Raw genomic sequence first — 8,377 nt, forward strand, 5'->3', positions numbered from 1 at the left:
CTCACCGGATTAAATCGAATGACGGCAATACGTGTACAATTATAGCCCGTTTTGTGCGCTTCAAAGACTGTCAATCAATTATGACTAAAGCCTCGAGTGTACTAAAATCGTTCACAAACCCTAAGTACTCTGTACAACAAGACTACACAGACCGTGTAAAACGACACAGAAGAATACTCGGGGAACGCATGGTACGTGAACGCAACAATGGGCATTACGCATCAATTCGATACGACAAGTTGTTTGTAAATGACACTATCTATAGACCCTTTCAGTTATTCGCTTTTACTAGTGTTAGAGTTGTGTCCCTTAGCCGGATGTGACGTCAACGGGGGATAGAAATTCGCCAGAGAAAATAAAATTTTACTGTGTCGCTGAAGAAATCAACGTCTTTAGCACAATATATGCGTAAGTTGCACACATGTTTTATTTTTATTATTTTATTGACGCATATTAAAGCTATCGCTTGTTGTATATTTACTTTTAAGTACGATGAAGTGAGAAAAAATGCATTAAACATTCCGTTTTGTCAAGACACATTTCATGTTCATATACCATTACACCTGGATTGGAACCTAAAAGTAAATATTGTATAAAAATGCCAAATTTTGAACGCAAAGCGTATTACGAGTTATTTTCAGGAAGTTTATATTTGTAATCATGATTTTATCATAGGAATTATATGATTTCGGGGCTTTTTTTATTCTTAAATAGAACTAGAAAGTAGAAGAATGTGAATGAAAACCAATCAGGAGAACGGGTCATTTAACTTTCATGTTTTTTACACCAAAATCTCTATATTTATAAACTTTCAAAACCGAAACTATCCTTTGTTTCTTTGAGTGTTTGACTGAAGTGTTGAAATAATATAAAAATCAGCTGCAAAAAAAGCATTATATGTGGGTTTTTTTCAGGAATCATCCCAAATGCTATGTTCAGAAACAGTGAAGTACCATGGCTGAACCAGATCCTGTAACAGAAAAGAAAGTACAACAGTACACGACTGTGATTGTCATAAGGTTTGTTTTTTTGTTTAAAATGTGAATTCACTATAATAAATACTCCTAAGTTTATTATTAATATAATTATGCAAATACATACACATTGGTGGCATGAATATATCCGGACATAGTCATGTACCATAAATACACTCTAATAAATATTGACTCGGTACAGAGACCCAACATGAAAGCATACAAGTTCAGCTGTCAGGTTTTAAGCATTATTGCCACTTTAAAAAAAAACATGTAACTTACACTACATTCAGTATCGATCATATTTATTTCAAACCATTTTCTAAAAAAATAATATGATGAATTTTGTATGTTGTATAAGTAACATGATTTTTTTCTAAAGAAGCAATAATGCTTAAAACCTGCCTTTTTATTTTTTGTAGCTGTATGCCAAGGATGTCCCTGGCGCTGTTTTACCGCAACTTCAACCAGAAAGATGCAAAGTTACAGAGTTGCGAATATGGTTGAAATGCCGGGGACAAGCTGTGAAATCGAATGAGACAAAAGCCGAACTTTGCTTGAGGTACTTATTTTATATCGCCTTTTCAGGCCTTTTCCTGGTGTATCTATGGGTCAGTTAAACGGACCCATTCCCTAACCTAAAATGTAATTTGAAAAAAATAATTCCCAATAAAAAAGAAAGAAGAGGTTATGATTATTTTAACTCAATTATATGTAAATGACATCTAACAAAGTACATTACCATGAATAATATGATTTTTCATCTAATTTGAATGATTGTGAAGGGTTATTTTATATTAGTTTTTCCCAAATCAGTTGATTTTTGGCACGAAAAATTCACAATCCTGCAATTGCTTTTTTCCCAAAATGGCCAGGAAAAAGCCTGCTTTTTATATTAAAAACGCACATTCATGTTGTGAATTTTTTTCTATGTTTCTGTCAACCAGTCTGTTAAAAATAAGTTTTATCTGTTTAGTCAGCCTGACTCGACCACACAGCATATAGTACTTTACAATGTATATAACATGCATAGTGGCACACAGCTTTCTGCTTCAATTAAAATCCCTGACATAATAAGTTACATTACTCTCTTAAGTCTGCATTAGAAATTGGTTGCCACTAGTTAAATTGTCTTTATACATTTTTTGGTCACAAAGAAGGTAGGGGTGGCGTTTATTAGGTGGAAAACAAGTATCTGAAACAGACTCTGGAGTAGTGCTTTTTTTGTAACACCTTAAATCTTAATGTTCTGTTACAAAGTTTAAATCTTTACTTTTATATATTTTCCAGGGTAAAGAAATTCAGTGACAACCAGGATAACATCCTAATTGTGGATCCTTATCCAGACCAGCCATTTGCAGCTAAGCAGAAGTCGTCCTGTATGAACTGTCAAGGACAATCAACAGTGTCAACAGCGGAAGAACATCTTAATTTGGAAGAATGCACATGGACCCAAAGCACCAGACCGATCTTCAAAGACTTTTCGTACATGAACATTCTGGAATGGACCAAAAGTTCTGGTAAAGGTTCAAAACTGGGTGTTGAAAAGCCTATTCAACGAGGCTATGTGTTTTTTCATGACGGTTATGTATTCGACACATGGACATCTGAACGTAACAGTTCAACAATTGTTAGATGCAAGTGTTTCCGCTCCATGAAAAACCGGTAATCAGAAATAAAGAGTATTGAAATAATCTAAATTATATTTGAAAGTATTCAATTTTGTGTTATTTTAGTGTCAGTATTTGTGAGATTCACCTCAAATCACATTTATTCATTCAATATAATCATAGGATCTCAGCTCATTTTGGTGCAATACCTGTATCTGAATGTTTGTAATTTTCAGATTGTGTTTCCTTAAATTAGTTTATGATTTCTAGCTTTCACATGTTGTCTTTCATCATTAATCTTACAATTAATGATACTTCATACTGTTTTGTGATGAACTATGCTACTCAAATGTGCTTATCTTGCATTATTTCTGTTGTAATAAAGCTTATATCATTGATTACAAAGTGTTTTTACTCAAAGGATTACGCAAATCTGTAGCAGAGTCTTAGTGAAATAGTTGCTATGGTGTCTGCTAAGCAATCTGGAGCAACCAGTTTCGATCCCCATTGAGAATCAGTAATGGTTCTTCCCAGGAAACGAACTTAAGTACTGATTTGTCTCAATATGCATTGGACTTTCTTAGTTTTACCTAATATTTCCAAAAAAAACACTAAAATTTCTATTAACAAAATTATTTATTCAGTAGTCATACAATCAAAACAAATTAACAAACATGATTAAAAAGATGTATATACAATTTTTATGTAAAGGCCACACACCTTATTTGGCATAGTAAATTTAAGTATGAGTGACATATTTTATCTATGCCAATTAGAATATATCTGGTGGTTACAAGGTAGAAATCCATCTTTTTTGCACTTTACAACTTAAAAATAATCGCGTTTGTCGAAATGGATGTGTACGTCTGGAAATCCTACTTTCGGTTTTAAAAGCAGTACTGTTTGAAAAAAAAAATAACTTGCTATTAAACTAGGCTATAGATTTAATTTTATTATGCCAACTAGAATATATCTGGTGGTAACAAGGTAGAAAGCCATCTTTTTTGCGCTTTAAAAAGTTAAAAATAATCGTGTTTAATATAGAAATCCTTCTTTCAGTTTTAAAAGCAGTTATTCCTGTTTGAAAAATAATAAATTACTTGCTAACTAGACTATAGATTTAATGAAAATTTTGCACACTTTCAAATTGCATCTATATGAACATGTACTTTATTTCAAGGTGTGTAGCTTTAAGTACTCTTTAAGCATTAATCTGTAACTAAATCAATGCTTATATCAAGATAATTATCAAAAACTTTATACAAAGCCAAAAAATGTACAAATATTACATGAACAGCCAATGGTTTTTCATTAGCCTACATGTAGTATGATGTAAACGAACAACAAATGTTCATATAAATGGTATGTATGTTAAACACCAGGACATGGTATAATTGGGTCTTGGAAAAGAGTGAGCAATGAGCAAACTGTCCAAATTTGATTAATTATCCCAAACAGAGAAACCAGAATGACCTGATCAAATATGTGAAAACTTTTAATCTTGTTAATTGCACGTTCCACTTGAATTCGCTTCAACAGATGCGGTTTGTCCTTCCAGCAGTCGAATAGTGTAGGGATGGCTCCTGGTTTTAGATACCTCCGCTTAGCAAATCCAGATTCATCAAGACAGTCACGTTCAAAATGGAGAAAACAGACAACCGTATTGTGACTTATCTGAAAGAAAAAAAAAGAAATAAATATGTGTGCTTTTTTTGAATCACATCAACACTATTTTTCTGACATGAAAATGTATAGTACTTTACATGTTTTATTTTTCTTTATACAAAATCATTTAAAGTTTTACTGAAACCACTAACAACTGACCTTAAAATGTCTGTCTTCATCTCTTCGTATTTTATTCAACCAAACAGCTTGAACTGGATCATCTTCAGCTGGAAATGCATGATAGCTGGGCTTTCCATGGCCTTCTAACAATCCTTAGCCAGTGGTGTGACATTTGGGCACACAGCAGATCCTGTTAGACTGAAATTTTATGAAGATCAACTAATAATATTAAAAAAAATCAAGTGAATAACAACTTTACCAATTATTTTGGATCATTAAAATCAGTATAACAAAGTCCACAAACGTGGTTCACAAATAATAAGATGTGTTTTTATCCTATTGGTTAAGAATTTCATTTTATTTGTATTGATATTAATTATTATATGTCTATAAATGTTTTATTCCCAAATGTTATTTAAACAAATCAATTGACTAAACAATTTAATTTACCTTCAACTTCTTCTCGAGTGATACAGTAATGTCTTGAATCTGTTTTCCATCCGGTTTTGAGTCGAATACTGGTGTTGCTGTGTAAAACTGGACAGCATAGTCGTGGTCATTAATCTGTTGAACAAAATTCTGTTTCATAACATTCATGATAACTAATTCATTGTACTTTACACATTAATACACATTAGGCCGGGTATAGCTTAGTACAAGCTCTTATCAAACAAATAGCTTTTTAACAAACCATATGTTGCATTGGATGCCGTTGGCTTTCAATTTAAAAAAATGGTCAATTGGTACAAAAGCACGGTATGACTAAGACCAGTACGAGCGTCCTTTAGTTGCTTCAAAATATAAATGCCAACGAGTGTTCATACTTTGACGAATACGAAATGTCCTTAGATAAAACAAGTCAATATTTCCACCTATTTAATCTATATCAACATTTCTGAACAGGATTTTTTTCAATAAAAAATCCTTCGTTTGAACGTTTCGTCCTCGCGAAAACATATAACAGACAAAAACAATACCGCTGCTTTATCAGCATTATAAACCGAATATCAAAATTGCATAAGAAAATAAAAAATTATTAATAATAAGGTCAGTACAAACCTTTTCGTTCATATTTTAAGTCCATTTACACCGTTGAAAACACACATTGTCAAACAGACATCTCTTTGTTTGCTTACAGTCGATAATCGGGTATCCCCGGATGACGTCATTCAGGGGAGGTAATTATAATCAGTTAATAACTGAAAGGGTGTATAGATACGATGATAACACAGACCAAATTGTTTACGTTGGGAAACGCTCTAAACCACGTGCATTCCAGCATCAAGGGGGTGAGAAAAACCGCACCGATGATGAGCAGCGATTGGTCGGATCTCAACATGTGAACAGTGAACACGATGACGACCGGTCACATGGTAACGCTCAGTCAATCAATGGAGCTACGCCAAATCACGAAGCGAACAGGCATTCCGATGACTCTCTCTCCGAATAGGGACTAGGTCAAGGTCCTAATACGAACATTGTTTATAAACATGCTAGCGTTAAGGTTATTTCATGGAACATATGTGGATTAAACAAATATTTTGAAAATGCCGAGGTCACTAAGTTTTTAAGTTCATTTGATATAATACATATTTGTGAAACTTGGGCTAAATATGTTGGGGATTTTAATGACTTTATAAAATCGTATGTTCATTACGACTCTGTGAGAAAGATGAAAAATAATGCTATTAGAAATAGTGGGGGAATTAGTGTCTATATAAGTAGTAAATTACATAAGCAAGTACCTATTCGACGAATTTATGAACAATTTGAAAACTGTGTTATTTTGTACTGTGAATACTCTACCTTGTATGATTGTGAGGATATTATAATGTACTTTACGTATGTATCTCCTGAAGGATCATGCTACTATAATGATCAAGATGAGAAGAATGGCATATCTCAAATGTATGATAATTTAGAAACTATAACTTATGATTATCCACAAGCATTGTTGTACATTGCAGGTGATTTGAATTCCAGATGTAAAGATTTTTTGGATTATATTCCGTTTGATGATCTCTTTTACATTTTTGGTAATATAGACTATGATGGAAGCACATTTGATATCCCACGCAATAATAAGGATAATATACGTGGTAATAATTATGGTAAATCCCTGGTAAATCTATGTTACATATTTGACATACACATTCTCAATGGCCGCTTCCCTGGTGATAGATGTGGTGAATTTACATGTTTTTCAAATGATGGCGCAAGTGTCATTGACTATATGATTGCTTCATCGTTACTTTTTCAATACATTAAAGACTTCAAAGTTATAGACAGGGACGATTCAGATCATTTTCCGGTTTCTTGTGTATTTGAGCTTCCATACAGGTCAAATACTATTGTAAATAATATTAATGATTATCCACTTAACACATGGAAGAAATTTCGATGGCGTAATTCGTTATGTGACGAGTTTGTACTAACGTTAAGGGACTTATTACAGAATCGGTATAACACTTTGCTTGATACCATAGATTCTAATGTTAATTCTGCGGTAGATCTGATTACAGCTATATATCAGGATGCCGGTAAATGTATGCTGGTTAATTTTCGGTATTTTTCATCACAACCACCTTGGTGGGATGACGAGTGCGACTATTTAAAGTCGGTTAAATATATCGCCCTTCGTAAATTTCGTAGCTCCAATTTAGAGTCAGATCTCAGATTGTTTAAAGATAAACGAAATAATTTTAAGAATCACTGTAGGTCAAAAGTATACGAATATCAAAGGTTAAACCGCCAAAAACTAGTTAATTGTAGTAATAATCATACAATGTTTTGGAAACTTTTAAAGAAAAGTAAACCAGCCAAACCAATTGATTCTAGTATCTCAAAAATAGAATGGTTACAATATTTCAGTGGCCTTTTATTCGATGAAAACTCTATTGTTATTGATTCCACTGTTGGAAATGACCATGCTTATTCTGATGATACGGCGAATTCACTTAATGATCCTTTCACTTTGCAAGAAATTGAATGGTCAATATCCAAATTAATAAATGGTAAAAGTTGTGGTCTGGACGGAATTCCATCTGAATTTTACAAGTGTTCAAAAACGGATATTTCTCCAATAATGTTGTTGTTGTTTAATAAAATATTAGACACTGGTAACTTTCCCGAGTCGTGGGGTCAAAGTATCATTACACCGATTCATAAGTCAGGTCCAAGTAATAACCCTGGTAACTATCGTGGTATATCTATTACGAATATTATATATAAAATATTCTCTGGAATAATTAATAAGAGATTGTATGACTCGGCAGAAGAAAATAATAAGATTGATGAATCTCAAGCAGGTTTCCGTTTAGGATATTCGGCAGTTGATAATGTCTTTTGTTTACAGGCTATGATCCAAAAATATCTTTCAAAACGGGGTGGTCGATTCTATTGTTTGTACGTTGACTTCCGTAAAGCCTTTGATAAAGTTAACCATGTCAAACTATTTTCATCGTTAGAGAAGAAAGGAGTTTTTGGAAAGTTCCTCAGAGTTCTTAAATCTATGTATTCATGCTTGACTTCTCGTGTAAAAGTCTCAAAAGATGTTACAGATGCGTTTCCCTGTAATATTGGAACCAGGCAGGGAGACAAATCGAGTTCGACTATTTTTGCGCTATTTATAGATGAGTTATCGTCACTTTTAAGGATTAAATGTGAAACTGGTATTTTCATAACTAATGATATCCCAGATATTTTATGTCTAATGTTTGCAGACGATGTCGCCAACTGTGCCGAGACCGCCATTAAGTTACAACAACAAATTAACATTGTTGATCAGTTTTGTACTGATACTGGTATGGAAATTAATCTGGATAAGACCGAAATTACTGTATTTCGCAATGGTGGTCCCCTCCGGAGATATGAATCTTGGTTCTTCCGCGGACAACAACTTAACGTTACTCCTGTATACAAGTACATGGGGTTATTGTTGACTCCAAAGTTAAGCTGGAGCTCAGCCCATGATAAACTAGCTTCCCAAGCGCAAAAGGCAATATTTGC

General features: G+C 33.4%; 1 long non-coding RNA gene across 1 annotated transcript; it reads left to right on the forward strand.

Annotated features, from left to right (window-relative positions):
* The first annotated feature begins 262 nt into the window (after nucleotides 1-262).
* LOC127875029 (uncharacterized) lies at nucleotides 263-3,483 on the forward strand. The gene is made up of 4 exons (XR_008047225.1): nucleotides 263-408; nucleotides 915-1,019; nucleotides 1,397-1,536; nucleotides 2,265-3,483. It is a non-coding gene; the product is annotated as an uncharacterized LOC127875029 (long non-coding RNA).
* Nucleotides 3,484-8,377: the final 4,894 nt, after the last annotated feature.

The sequence above is a fragment of the Dreissena polymorpha genome, chromosome 1 (genome assembly GCF_020536995.1).
Source record: "Dreissena polymorpha isolate Duluth1 chromosome 1, UMN_Dpol_1.0, whole genome shotgun sequence".
NCBI lineage: Eukaryota > Metazoa > Mollusca > Bivalvia > Myida > Dreissenidae > Dreissena > Dreissena polymorpha.